Consider the following 15,430-nt stretch of genomic DNA (forward strand, 5'->3'; position numbering starts at 1 on the left):
TGTGGCAAATCTACAAATCAGTTTCCCTTTCCCAAGGTTTGTTGTATTGCCTCTTTGTTTATTACTGTTATTTGTTTGTTTAATCAATTTATTGGACTAATTCTTTTAAGTCTATACTCTGTCATGTATGACCCTTGTTGGGGTATGTCTTCTAGCAGGCAACTTACAACTCTGCCTTAGTCTTCACTTGCTAATTGTGCAGAGCCTCAAGATCAGATGAATGGATTGGGTGCGGTGGCATACAGCTGTAATCCAAGCACTCTTGGAAGATTGCTTGAGGTCCAGAATTTGAGTCCCAAGCAACAGCAAAACCTTGTCTCTACTAAAATTAGAAAAATTAGCCAGGCATGATGGTGTGTGCCTATAGTAGTCCTAACTACTCAGAAGGCTGAGGCAGGAAGATTGCTTGGACCCAGGATTATGAGGTTGTTGTGAGCTAAGCTGAGGCCATGGCACTCTAGTTTAGAAAGACTTTGTCTCAAAAAAAAAAAAAAAAAAATCAGTTGAGAGATTAGAGTCTTCTCAGGTCTTTCCTGGGCATGCACAGAGTATGTTGCTTTCTCAGTTCCCGGAATATTTTGGAGCTTTTAAAAGTCCCTTATGGTCAATTTATTCACTAGTTTTTTTGCTAAAGTCTTGTTCAGCCTCCTGTTGGTCCCAACTGTTACCACCATCTCAGGTGTATAGGATGTTAAACTGATTGTTTATGACAAGTGCTTTGGAGATAGGGCTGTTCACACAGAATGAACTGAGTCAGGTCAAAGTAAGACACATTGGGTCAAACCTAGACAACATGAAGGTTTTCCAGGAAAGATCAAAAGTGACAATTCTCTGCGGATGAGCCTTTTTGTTTAGCTCTGACTTTTTGTTTTGCTCTCTCTGGTATCCCAGGCTGAGCTGATTTTTAAGCCACTGCAGATTTGGGGTAAGGTGTGTGGGAAAATGCTACAGAGTTCACCATTCGTATTGATATTCAGTTGTTTTACTTGAATAAACGCTTTTAGGATTGTTGCAAATCTTTGATTAAAGTTCAGAGTGAATAAGTTGATTTCTACTTTTTTTTTTTGGCCATTTTTCTCATTGTTTTTATGGCGGACTGGGATTTGGAGGGGCCTGCTCTGCCTTTCCAGAAATACTTCTCTGTCTCAGCAATCCACTCCCTCTCTTCTGCATCATGAACTTCCCCTCTTTGTTGGATCAGCCCCATCCAAATGCAAGTTAGCTCTTGTTTCACCCTCTTTGAAAAGCAAAACAACAATGAAAACTCTCTGCCTCCATCTTCTGCCTAATTTCTCTACTTTTCCTTCCATGTAGACCAAAGATTGTCCAAAGAATCATCTACCCTCTGTCAATGTAGTATCCTGAACCCAGTCCACTCATGGTTTTTCCCATACTACTCCAATCACCTCCACATTGCTATATTCAATGGACATTTTCTTGATCCATATTTATTTGACTGAGCTCCAAGATTTGGCCACATGGGTTACTCTTTCCTCCCACGTACATTTCCTGTGCCTTCTGGACACAATCTTACGTGGTTTGCCTCCTTCTTTTCTGCTTCATCCCATTCACTGATTTGTTTTCAACTCCTTGCCCTCTGAAGCTTGCAGTGCCCAGGGGCTCTGTCCTTGGCCTTCCCTTCTCTAATAACACTCACCTTCTGTGAAGATGCAGTGAGGAGGTACCATCTATGAACCAGAGCACCATTATCTCTGGGGCCTTAATAGATCAGACACCAAATCTGCTAACATTTGTTCTTGGACTTACAGCCCCCAAAACTGTCAGCAATCAATTCCTACTGTTTATAAGTCATCCAGTTTGTGGCATCTCCATTACAGCAGCCCAGATAGATTAAGACAGAACCCCCCTCCACACACACACACAATAGTCTCAGCTTGCCTGACTAAGGAAGTGGTGGAGGTGAACGGCTAACCTTGGCATCACCCATTTTGGGCACCTCTGTTGTAAGTCCTGCTGGTTGGTCTAGCCTGTCAAGCTAGGATGTCAGAATTCATGTACCTGTTGTATTTTCCTCATCTTAGAGCTTTCAGCCAAAACTTCAAAACACAGGATGAGTCACGTGTAACCTCCTATCACACAAACAAGACAGTTATTAATAAGAGAAGGAAAGGAGGGAGGAATGGGAAAGACTCCACATTTTCTATTAATGTGAGCCAAGTGAACATAGCCGTAACTGAGCAAAACCCCCACGCAGGAACAAGAGTCCCCCGCGTGGTCATTCAGGATGCTGCAAGATAGGCTTTGAATTGAGTTTGTTCCCTTCCCTGGAAACATTTCCACTGATACCTCACACGATGTGGGAGTCTGAACAATGTCCCCTCCTCCCCAAAGATTTCTGTGTCCTAATCTTTGGAACTGTGGATATATAACTTTATGTGGCAAAGGAAACTTTGAAGATGTGATTAAGTTAGGATCTTGCCATGGGAGATTATACTGGTTTATCTGGGTGATTACACAAGATGTTTCATAAAAGGAAGGCAGAGTCAGGAAAAGGGGGTGTGATGATGGAGTCAGGGGTTGAGTGATGCGCTTTGAAAATGAAGGAAGGGGCCACAGACCCAGGAATCTGGGAAACTTCTTGAAGCTGAATGCAGCAAGGAACCAGATTCTTCCTGAAGCCTCCAGAAAGACCCTGCCCTGCCGACACCTTGATTTTAGACTGCTGACCTCCAGGCCCATGAGAGAATGAATTTCTATTGTTTTAAGTCACTAAATTTGTGTTAATTTGTTATAGTTGTCACAGGAAATGAGCACCGTATACACTTTTTTTGCTTGCCTGAAAGAAGGAAGGAACATTTTCCAGGAACTCTAGACATTTAGAGGACATGATGTACAGTTATGATGCTCCACAAATGCAGGAGCAAAACGCAAATGAGTTTTCATTTGTCTTACGTAACTTTTCAGCAGATTTAGACAGAATACTGGAAGATTTTCAACATTAAGCTGAAATTCTGTTGTGGGCTAACAGCGGAATTTAAGAATGTGTTCCTCATGTCCATAAAACCAAGTTTCAATTCCTCTTATTTTTCTTTTGAGACAAGATGGGACACATTCAGGGTAGGATGGACATAGACTATTTTTTCTTTTTAGAACCAAATGAATAGTGACACTGAGTGGTGAGTGACAACAACTGTTCACGGTTTAAAAACCTGCATAATAACCCATGACCAGATCACCTGTCTGATTCAATTCTTAATCCATTCTGCCCGTATTCAATCCATTTACCAAGAAAAAGTCTTTTAAAAAGAAATGTCATAAAACTTTGCTCAGCGTGGATGTGGAGAAAAGGGAACACTTCTGCACTGCTGGTGGGAATGCAAATTAATACATTCCTTTTGGAAAGATGTTTGGAGAACACTTAGAGATCTAAAAATAGATCTGCCATTTAATCCTATAATTCCTCTACTAGGTATATACCCAGAAGACTGAAAATCACATTATAACAAAGATATTTGTACCAAAATGTTTATTGCAGCCCAATTCATAATTGCTAAGTCATGGAAAAAGCCCAAGTGCCCATCGATCCACGAATGGATTAATAAATTGTGGTATATGTACACCATGGAATATTATGCAGCCTTAAAGAAAGATGGAGACTTTACCTCTTTCATGTTTACATGGATGGAGCTGGAACATATTCTTCTTAGTAAAGTATCTCAAGAATGGAAGAAAAAGTATCCAATGTACTCAGCCCTACTATGAAACTAATTTAGGGCTTTCACATGAAAGCTATAACCCAGTTATAACCTAAGAATAGGGGGAAGGGGGAGAGGGAGAGGAGGGAGGGGGGAAGTGGGTGGAGGGAAGGTGATTGGTGGGATTACACCTGTGGTGCATCTTACAAGGGTACATGTGAAACTTAGTAAATGTAGAATGTAAATGTCTTAACACAATAACTAAGAAAATGCCAGGAAGGCTATGTTAACCAGTGTGATGAAAATGTGTCAAACAGTCTATAAAACCAGTGTGTGGTGCCCTATGATCGCATTAATGTACACAGCTATGATTTAATAATAAAAAAAATTAAAAAATTAAAAAAAAAACTTTGCTCAGGATTCCAAAGATCATTTAACAACAGGACCTCATCTATTTGATAAAGTCTTTAATTAAGAGTTTGTCTTCAGGGCAGCGCCTGTGGCTCAAGGAGTAGGGTGTTGGTCCCACATGCCGGAGGTGGCAGGTTCAAACCTAGCCCCGGCCAAAAACCAAAAAAAAAAAAAGAGAGTTTGTCTTCAGTTGCATTGAGGAAATTTTTTAATCCACCACACTGAAAGAGAAGTTTATATCACTATTTCTGTCACAGTCAGTTCACACAGATATAACACAATACCACAAGTCAAGGGGATTAAACAACAAATGTTTATTTTTCACAGTTCTGGGGCTGGAAGTCAGAGATCAGGGTGCCAGTGTGGTCTGGCTCTAAGGAGGGCTCTCTTCCCAGTGTGCAGACTATCACCTTCCTTTTTTCTCTGACCCAGAGGAAAGAAAATGCTCTGGTCTCCATTTTCTTACAAGGACACTATTCCACCTTCATGACCTAAATACCTCCCTACATCCCACTTTTAAATACCATCACACTGGGGAATTAGGCTTTACCACATGAATTAAGAGGATGGGTCACAAACTTTCAGACCACAACAGTTACCCACAGGTTCCAGGTCCTAGCAGAACATGACTGCAAAGTTAGTAAGGACACTGTTCCTCTCTGTGCCTACATCTTGAGAGGCACAACACCTCAGTCTGCTTGAAGCTATTGATTTGCTTACCACATGGGTCCCCCTGTACATCTCGGTGTCCCCTGTGGGGTGACCCAGGGCCTCACACTGACTCTGGTCTCCTGACCCTTCCCTTGGCTCTAGTATCTGAGGACACCAACATCCCCACCAGGCTTAAGCAATTCTTTTGCCTCAGCCTCCCAAGTACCTGGGACTACAGGTGCCCACCATAACACCCGGCTATTTTTTAGAGAGGAGGTCCTCTGGCTTAGACTAGTCTCGAATCTGTGAGCTCAGGCAATGCACCCACCTTGGCCTCCCAAGTGCTGGGATTACGGGCATGAGCCACCACACCCTGTGAGAGTGGGTCCTTATAAAAAAAAAAAAGAGAGGAGAGGACACACAGAGACACACAGAAGGCCACGTGAAGGTGGAGGCCAAGACGGGAGAAGAGCCACAAGCGGGACTGCTGAGGGCCCCAGAAACTAAGAGAGGTGAGGAAGATTCTTCCCTGGCATCTTCAGAAAGAGGATGGCCCTGCCAACACCTTGAATTCAGACTTCTGGCCTCCAAAATTATGAGACAATTCATTTCCATTTTTTGTAAGCCATCCAATTGGTGATTTGTTAGAGCAGCCCTAGGAACCTAAATACATGTTAGTCAATTCCAGTAGAACCTGCACAGCTGACCACCTCCCTACACTGGCCACCTCCTTACGTTGGCCTGATTTTTATAGACGGACATGCACCACATGTGCGTGTCTTTACAGTGGGCCTAGTTCCTTATGGTGACCACCTCCGCATGTTGAGCAGCTTGCTACAGTCCTTGGGGAGGTCAACTCACAGGGGTTCCACTGTGGTTTGAAAAAAGTCTCAAGTGAGTGAGTGACTGTAAAGTACAGAGGAGGAAAGACCCCTTCATGTGACTGTGAATGCCTGACTTTTTCAGGATGGCCTTTGTTTCCTAATTAAAGGTAAGACCTAAAAGCAAATGGATTTTGCAGAGGTGATACGTTGTTTCTCTTAGACTAACTGTAAATGGCAGTCTGCATCCAATCTGCATCTTGAAGGGTATTGACGGTGCCAAATATTTAAATGCAAACAGAAAATCCAGTCATGTAACTGAAACTTTCTCTATGCATTTGGTTATTTTTCTATGCCCAAAGAAGAAATTTTCCAACTCTACTTGCAGATTCTGTGTGGTAGATACCCAATGCGCAGACGTGGGCTGTCTGCTTGGCTTTCTTCCCCCGGGTTCTTCTATTCCTCCAGCCCTGGAGAGATTGCTATCGCCTAAAACACACACAACTTTTGATATTTGCAGAAACGTTAGATGGTTTCAATTTCCCTTTGCTTATCAAGGATTTTAAACCTGTTTAAGTTCTGAAACACAATAGTGTATTCTCTCTCTCTCTCTCACATGCTGGAAAAATAGCTTCAAACTGACAATAAATGGCATACAAAAGAATAATTTTTTTTTTAATTCCCAAATCTACTCTTCTCTCCTCAAATTAGCAAGGGGAAGGTAAGCAGTCAGTCATCAAAAAAAGGAAATTGAAACCCTCGTCTCCTAACTGTCCTCACTTGCATGAGAATAAACCGCACTGGCTTAGAACACAATGTAAAAAATTGTGAAACCCTAAAAGCAACATGGGAGACTTGTTTTGGCAGAGATCTACTGTGAGTTACTGGCTAATGAGCATTATTTTTGGTAAGCACACATGTCTATCATGTTTGATTCCTTTTACATCTGGAGTAAGCTGCAAGAAGTGTTTTATGTTCATAATTAAATTCAGCATTTAGTTCAAGATAATCCATGCGAGATAAGAATGAAAAGAAGCAGTATTCATCATAAAAAAATTTCTTTTCTTGATTAATTAGTAAATGTAAACCTCAAGTGTTTGGATATTTTTCAATATAAATGAGAAATGAACAGTGGCATTCTTGGAGCATCAAGGAACCATATACACTCAGAAGTCTCACCCTAAGCTCACAGGTGAATCCTGACAGTTTGTCACCTTATAAAAGGTGACAGATCTCAACTACTATGATTGGTTGTGAGATTCCAAAATGAGTTTGAAATTCTGACAACAGCCTGGCCATCCAAACATGTGAGTGGAGGGGACACAGGTGACTGCTATGAAAAAAAATCATTTGTATCCAAGCTATCGCCACAGTAAAAGGTGTACAGGTGAAAAGAGAGCCCGGAGGCAAACTTGACCACAGACCTGCCTAAGCCAGGGATTCTCCCAGCCTCATGTGCCACCTGCTGAGGCCACCTCCCTCAGATCTCTAAGTTTCCCTGAAAGGTCCTTTCCTGTGATGGGCCACACACAGGGGACTCGCGTTCTCTTCTCATGTATTCAGATATTGCCTGTAACTAACTACAAATGAAGGGCCACTGTTGCTCTCCCTTGACCAAGAAGTTAACACTTTTCTCTTTTAATTATAAAGAACGAAGGACTTTGTGAAGCTGTGCTTAAAAACACCACATGGGAATTGAACGATGTTTTGGAAATTCTGCCAAAGTTAACTTTCTTGTATGTTAAGTAAGAGTCATACTTTTTTTTTTTTTTTTTTACCTGTTAGGTCCAGTATGCACTTTATTCGTGGTCCACTTTGTCCTCTTTGACCCTGACCCAGCCAGTGTCCCTGACACAAAAACACAGACCCACACAGGATGTGGAGGTGTGTGTGGCTGGTGGGAGCCACTGTAGGGACCACCGCCCTGCTCCTCACACATCAGGCCTGGGAGCTAAGGGGAGGGCTCTGGGCTGGACTCCCACCTAGACTCCACATGAGGGTGGGGATATTGCAAGCTCTTTGGTCATCAGTTAGCCGTGTGTGTGTGCTACACAGCGTGGGCAGTGTTTGGTGCTTAGTGGAGGCCTGTCCCTTGTTATCTGTTACAATTTCAGGGCTGATCAGTCTGAGGGGCAAAGTCCAACACATGATCTTGACATCATCCCTGCTCCACAGCCAGAAGCCTGTGTGTGTGTGTTGGAGGGACTGGGAAACACGCAAAGCTGTAGGTGGATGAGGATAGGGAGCTACACGTGCTCCCCTCACAGCTGCTATCACCAGCACCCAGTGGCTCTGAGCTGGCAGTTTCAACCCTTTCCCCTTCAGCTAAAGGCCCAAGCCCCTGGTCTTTCTGGTTCCATCTTTTCAGAGCAGCAGGGCTTAAAACAGATGGAAAGAAGTCATGGGCTTGGTTGGGGCTATTCCAGCCACTAGTAAGAGTCATACTTTAAAAAAAAGACAAAAATTTTTCATGAGTTCAATTGTGTTTCAGGGTTTTGATAAGCTTGAAGATGACATTTCCACCCCTATAGACAAAAGATGGCTCCTCGCAGCCATCCCACCCCACCCTCAGCTTGGCACCTGGTACAGGATGAATAAAGACAAGCAGTGAGGTAGCAGGTTTAATTTGCTCTGAGTATCAGACAAAATAGGGAATGAAAAGTGCTTTGTGAACTGTGCAATGTTAGAAGTCGTAGAAATGGTGTTTCCTAGATTTAATTAATGCAAGAAACCTGAAGAGAGATTACTGCAATTTCATTTCAGATGAAATCTGAGGATTTAATTCAAGGATACCTGAATACATAAAACCCTTTGGAGGCTGTGTAAACAGTTGCCACCCCTCAACTGGGAGCTGGTTATAAAGTTTCAACGCCTATAAACGAACTGGGGAAAGTGCTTTTTTCCCTATTGTTCAAGAATTATATATATGGCAGAAATTTTGAATTGTGCTGAAATTTTGTTGTCTTTTTTTTTTTTTTTTTGCCTTCCATGGAATTGGATTGCCTATGAGCAAGAGAGAATTTTGTGCATTTATTCAGAGGCCCAGTCCCAGATTATGAATAATTAACTATTAATATAACTTTAAGTCTCGAACTTTTCAGACTATGTATGTAAAAAATGTGTACATATATATATACACACACACATATATATTTTTTTAATAGATAGGGTCTTTCTATGTTGGCCAGGCTGGACTTGAACTTCTGGCCTCATGTGATCCTCCCACCATAGCTTCTCCAGTAGCTGGGACTACAGGTGCATAATACTCAGCTGCATCTTACATAAATATATATATACATACATACATGTACATGTATATGTTTGCACATACAATCTATATTTTATCAGAATATAATCTATATTTTATGTGTAATCTACATATAAAATTTTGCTTGTTCATGCAGTAGGAATAGGGAAAGGAAAGCATTTTAACTTTTCTTCCAAATCACTGCAGCTACAAACCTGTTTGGGTAGAGGATCTGAGGCAAGCAAGGAAAGATCTCAAGAAAGAATAGCTTTATCCACACCTTCATTTATTTATTCACTCTTCAAACTCTTTTTGAACTAGGACTAATTCAGTACTTGAGATCAAAGTTCAGTGTTCTAGTTAGAACTTTGCGTTGGCAGATAAAACAGTGATTTTCAGAATATTCTTTCCAAACGTGTCATCTTATGAAAATCTGTGTGGCATGCTAACACATCAGCAATAATGTACCTTTAAAAAGCCAAATGCTAAAAAAATTTAAAACTCAGTGTTAAACTAATAGCAAGGCTTCTTTTCAGACACATGGCAGCCAAATTCTGTCTCTAGTAAAAAATATAGCTAAAAATAACTGCAGTCAAAGAGGAACACATTGTCCAGAAAGCTCAGACATGACAACACATGACAAAAAGTCAGGACTTCAGGATGTGGCTATGAACCGCAGCCATGTTGATATCCTAATTCCATGATGTTTTCATAGACCTTTGCAAAAAGCCTATAAATATGGGTGAAACAGCAATGCCTCACATCTGAAAGCTCTTTGAACTCAGAAATCTCTGGTGTCATCAAGGTGGGTTTCACTGAATTAGAGAAGATGGCAGCAGCTTTATGAACTCATTAGAATGACTTTCTTTAACATACCTAGAGTTTAGGTGTCAAATAATTGTTCTAAACCCGGAAGCAGGAAGTGCTCTGAAAAAAAAAGTTAGGACTTAGGTTTTGTTGCTGCTGATATTTTCAGCAGAGGGTAGTCATGGGAATAATTGGCATTTGCTTCAAAGTCGTGGTTTAAGAGACTTGAAGGGCTTAATTCTACAGGCTCATTTCCACCTGTCTTAACTGCATACTTGAACTTCTCTGCCCAGGTTGGCATCCCTAATTCTTAGATGAAAATGATACCTGGAGGCCATTAAATCAAGAAGAATGTACTAAATCCAGGAGCAGCTTTTACCTTGAGGATAAATTAGTTCCATTTTTACAAATTCAGGGATAGAATCCCAGCCTGACCCCTCAAACCATGGAGAAAGAAGGCACAGGGAACGTCAGACCCCGGCTCTTTGCTTCCTTCCAGCTCTGGAAAGGATTTGGTTCATTCCTATGTCAGACAGACCTGGGTCCTTGAGATAAAAACCAAGTTCAGTTACAAAAAAAATTAAGTTGCACTTTTGCACTTGAAGCCTTGGGCTTCACTTCTTTAAATACAATGCAAGGAACTGCAGGGGGATAGAACCACCTGGGGAGAGTTGAAAGGGCCACTGAGGGTCACAGCTGAGCTGCAGGGAAATAAAGACCAGGAGGAGGATGGCAGGTGTGGAAGTGAGAGAATGTCTGAACATGGAAAATTGCCATGTCATATATAAGTAAGGGCACGTGTGCGTTTGTAGTGGGTTGAACAGAGTCCTGTCCACCTGGACTCTGTGAATGTGACTCACCTGGAGGTTGGGTCTTTGCAGAGATCACCAACTTAAGATGAGGTCAGGCTGGATTAGGATAGACCCTGATCCAATGACTGGAGACCTTTTATAGGGACACAGATATCACGGAGGGAAGAGGCTATGTCAGAAAGGAGGCAGAAGCCAGAGTGATGCAGCCACAAACCAAGGGGTGCCAAGGACTGCCAGCACCCACTAGAAACTGGAGAAAAAATTGCAAAACAGATGCTCCCTCAGAGCCCCTGGACCCAAAAGGAGCCAACTTGGAATGCACCTGGACATCAGGCTTCTCCTCTCCAGCTCTGCACAACTCCAGTTTCCCATCACCACTTGCTATTTGAGGTTTAATACGAGAATTAAGTACTCAGCCAAGAAACTGAAGTTATAAACTGAGATGTTTTAGCTAAGCTGCCATATGAAATACTGCAGACTGGGTGTCTTAAACTACAGACATTTGTTTCTCATGGTTCTGGAGCCTGGGAAGTCCAAGATCAAGATGCCATCAGATTGCATGTGTGGTGGGGGCTTCCTGGTATACAGACAGCTGGCTGTCTTCTCTCTGTGTGCCATGGGACAGTGTTGGTGTGGGGGGGCTCTGCTGTCTTCAGAGTCTCTGCCCACACAATCTCATCTACACCTAACGACTTCCCTCCCTTACCTCCAAATACTAATAGATAGGGGATTACAATTTCAACATAGGAATTTTGTGGGGACACAGACATTTAGTTCATGGTGTGAAGCAGAAAAATTTACTAAGTCATTTCTGGAGGCATAGCAGGATTAATACTTATTGGCCTGGTAGCTACTTTTATCAGCTTGTTAAAAAAGTGAGAAAAAACACAGCCCTCCAGAAACTAAGCCATTAAATATTCTATACTTTTATAAAGTGATAAAATAACATCTTTCCCTGAAAACTTAGCTCCTACAAAGAAACATTAAGATGATGCATTTTAGAAAAGGAAATTTCTTCTGCATTATTAATGAAATCAAAGCTTTCTTTCATTTTTCCCCCCTTCCCTGAGAGTGTGTGCAGGAACAGTCCCTGCTGTTTCTTCTGAGAGACTCCCAAGTGGGAAACGGTCTCTAAACTATGGCAGTTACCATGCCTTTATGGTTTGAGCTGCCTGCATGTTACAATTGCTGTACAAGACATAGAGTTCTATCCATCCAGGTTAATCAGCTCTCAAATCGTAATCTGAATACTAGATTTGTCATTCAACCAAGGAGACAAGCCTTTCTGGGGGCTTAAAATACATATGCACTGGCATGATTTATGGGAGTAACTGTCTACGTCCCTGATCATCTGAATAAGATAAGCCTTAAATTACACATTTTCTTGGCCTGAGAACCTCTGTTGAAAGGTTACAGCAGAGAGATTTCAAATTTTTGAATTTCTAAATTTCGAAAATTCTGGATTCAATATGTCCAAGGTGAGACACGTTGACTGTCATAAAAATTTTAGAAAGTTTGCCCACATGGGTGAGGTTTGAAGTAAATTACAACTGATACATGATTCCCTTAGGTACTCAGTAATTCCCAACACTAAGTTAAAATCTGACTTGTGCCTGAGACACTCTCGCATTCACAGGGCAAGCAAAGTCCAGAAAGAAAACACAGAAGCCTTCTCAGGCTCTGCTTCAGAATGAAGAGGGAGCTTTCCAGAAGGTGAGGATGGAAGTGGGTCTGGGTGGATACAGAGGCCCTGTGATGCCATGGGAGGATGTTTGCACATTGTCTGGGGTCCTGGCAGCCACTGACAAGCAGAAGTGGGCAAAGCCAAAGGCACAAATCTGAGCAAGTCCGTGAGGATGGAGGGAGAGAGCTCATGGGGACCACCTCGGAACTAAAAGCCATCAGGTCTCTAACTCACTGGAAGGATGTTGGATGGAGACCCAGTGAATTTTGAGAAACACGAACATTTAGTCTATAGCATGAAGCAATAAACTTACTAAGAAAGTCAAGCTAAAATGTATTGACCAGATAGTTACCTTTTATCAGCTTGTTATAAAATATCAGAACACACACATACTCATAAATTTCTAGAGACACAGCCATTAAGTATTCTGTACTTTTACAAAAGAAAATAATGACATAACATCTTTCTTTGAAATATGGGACTGTATTAGTTTTCTGTTGCTGTGTAACAAATTACCACACACCTAGCAGCTTCAGACAACATCGTGTTCCTCTCACCCAGTTTCTGTGGGTCAGGCATCTGGGCAAAGCCAGGCCCTCTGTGCAGGGTCTCTGGAGGCTGCAGTGAGAGCGTGTGCTGTGCTGTGTTCTCAGCTGGAGAACTGGTGGGGGCAGAACCTGCTTCTAAGCTAATGCAGGTTGTCGACAGAACTCATATGACTGAGGTCTCAGCCCCCAGCAGCTCCCCACCATTTTCTGCCACATGGCCCTTCACACAACATGACAGTTGGTCCTTAGGCTGGCAGGAGAACAGCTGCAGGCCTCTCTGACTCCTCTCCCCTCTGACCTCTAAACCCTCGTCCAGAGAGCTCACCTGATTAGGTAAGGCCCATTCATGCTCTAGGGATTTTGATAGTCCTGCCCACACAGACAGGGGCAATTAGAGGTAAACAAAATTGTTAGTCTGGCCTAGGATACTGAATTTTGGGTACTGAAGGGCCCGGGGTATTGAAGTCCTCCTGGGTCAGAGGAAATAGGAGAATTTGATTGATTGGTGCCATGAGAATGAACTCAGGGCCAGAGGGACTCCTAGAAATCAACTAAGGAGTGGGATAGAGTTTATCAATTGTGTAAGGCTGACAAAATCTGGTGCCCACATGTAGTTGGCCCTTCCTGATTTCCTTACACTCTCTTTTCTTCTGTATGTCATCCTATTTCACAGCAATTCTTTAAAATAGTTAATAACTGTTTCTCTGCATCTGGGTTTCTGGAGAGTAATTATTCTCTCCAAAGTGGTCTCTAATTCCAGGAAAATTGTCTTCCAGAGCATGTGTGCTCCCACTGACTGTTTAGTTAAGTTTGGTTAAGCAGAATTGACTGGGATTCTGGAGACTAAACTCTTGTCTCAGGTTGAGAACTAAAAATTGCCACAACTGGAGAAGAATAGGAAGATATTTATGCAGATCTTTAAGCTAAGATCAGATTTTTTTCTACCAAGCCACCTGCAATGCACTCTTTACCCAAGAAGCAATGGATGCATAGGGCCACCTGCTGGAGACGCAGAGCTGTGCAGGCTCAAGCGTTAGCATTTACTTACCCTGTACTTTGCTGTGTATAATGCATTCCCATGTATAATGTGAACCATGTTTTCTGGGCAAAACTTTTAAGAAAAAGAAATTGGTTTAGTTTTTTAATTAAACTTTTTTTATATTTAGCCACTTGTACTATAAATGAATTTTAGCATTTATTTTTAACATGGTACAGAAAAGGTCACACCTTTAATGAATAAGTATAAAGAATTAAAAAAAATATAGATAGATATAGAATTAGTTCTACCCATGTATAATGGGCATCCTTATTTTTCTCTCAAAAAAATGAGCAAAAAATGTGTGCATTATACACAGCAAAATATGGTAATGGTCTTGCGAAGTTGTGGTCTTCAGACTGAGACCCCTGAGGGCATGAGGAGACTTTTTAAGGAGGACTCAGAGAGTTTTAAGGGGATCAGTTTCCAGCTGCTCAAATTCCACTGGGACCCTCTGCTAGAACATGCTGGCAGAGCTCTGGCCTGGGACCTCAGTCGGGCCTTCCTGTTCCCAGGAATTCTGCCTCTTGCACAAGGGTGAGTAATTGACACAGGCACCAGCTCGTGCCAAGTGTTGTTCTCAAAGCTGCAGTCTATTAACTCTATAAGCTGCACATGCTCAAACAAAGGGCCAACTCTAAACACCACACTGTGTCCCTGGAGGGTACCTCTGTGGTCAAGGACTCTGGTCAGGTGAAATATTTCACATTATTTCAATAGGCAGGACCTAGAAAGTTCTACCTTCTGACAATCAACAAATATCTGGTAAAAGGGCTCTAAATTAAGGGCAAATTTTGTTTTTCCTAACATTTATTCAAATTCACTGGAGAAACATTTTCACTAGCTTCTGTCAAACCATGATTAAGTATTGCAAGTGGATATTCACTTGTTTGCTTTGGTCCAAAGCACCTGCTTGCTCTTATTTCTCAACATCTTCTTTCCTCATTTATTTATTCCCAGCCTGTTCTTAATAAGTTTTGACAAACTGACAGTAGCTTCTTACGGATTTTACTCTAAATGACTTCTTTTTTTCTACTTTTCACCAAATCCCGTTTCATTCCAGCAATAATCTCTTCTGTGGATATCTGAACTAATTTTTTTAAACCCAGCAGATAGGATTGAAGATGTAGTTCTAATAATTTTTATTTTTAATATGTAAAAATTGTTTACCAAAATGTAGAATACATTTAGATGTTTTTAAAATAATTCCTGTACCAATAATAAATGCAGTAAGAATTTGATACAGAAGAAAAAATTTAACACTTAGACCTTTTTGATTATAGGAAAGTATTAATGTAAATGTTTATACATACTCTGTGGTAGAAAAATATGATGGGTTTGTTAGCATAGGTCGGAAAGCAAGACGTTGAGCCCATGAGGTTCAGATCAGGCCAGGTAAGCAAATGGGATGCTGTGCAAGGAAACAGCTGCAAGATAAGGGTAACCGTTGGTATAAGACAGAGGAGACACGAGCAGAGAAATAGGAAAACAAGCCGTGTAAACAAATAGGCACACGGAGCAAGAGAACCCAGCAACGAGGACAAGATATAGGTAACTACAATCATCCCACAAGAAATATAGCAGAAACAAACTCGGCACATTACCCAGTACAATCCCCCCACCCCTTAGCTTTGGACCTCACAACACATCTGGGTTTAAGTATGCTTCAGTGAAAAGCTGTCCTCCCACTCCCAACCAGAAGGGGGTAACATTCCTGTTAGTTAAGAAAAAAGAGGAAGAGACATCTTCCTTCACCA

Source organism: Nycticebus coucang, chromosome 19, assembly GCF_027406575.1.
Source record: "Nycticebus coucang isolate mNycCou1 chromosome 19, mNycCou1.pri, whole genome shotgun sequence".
Lineage (NCBI taxonomy): Eukaryota > Metazoa > Chordata > Mammalia > Primates > Lorisidae > Nycticebus > Nycticebus coucang.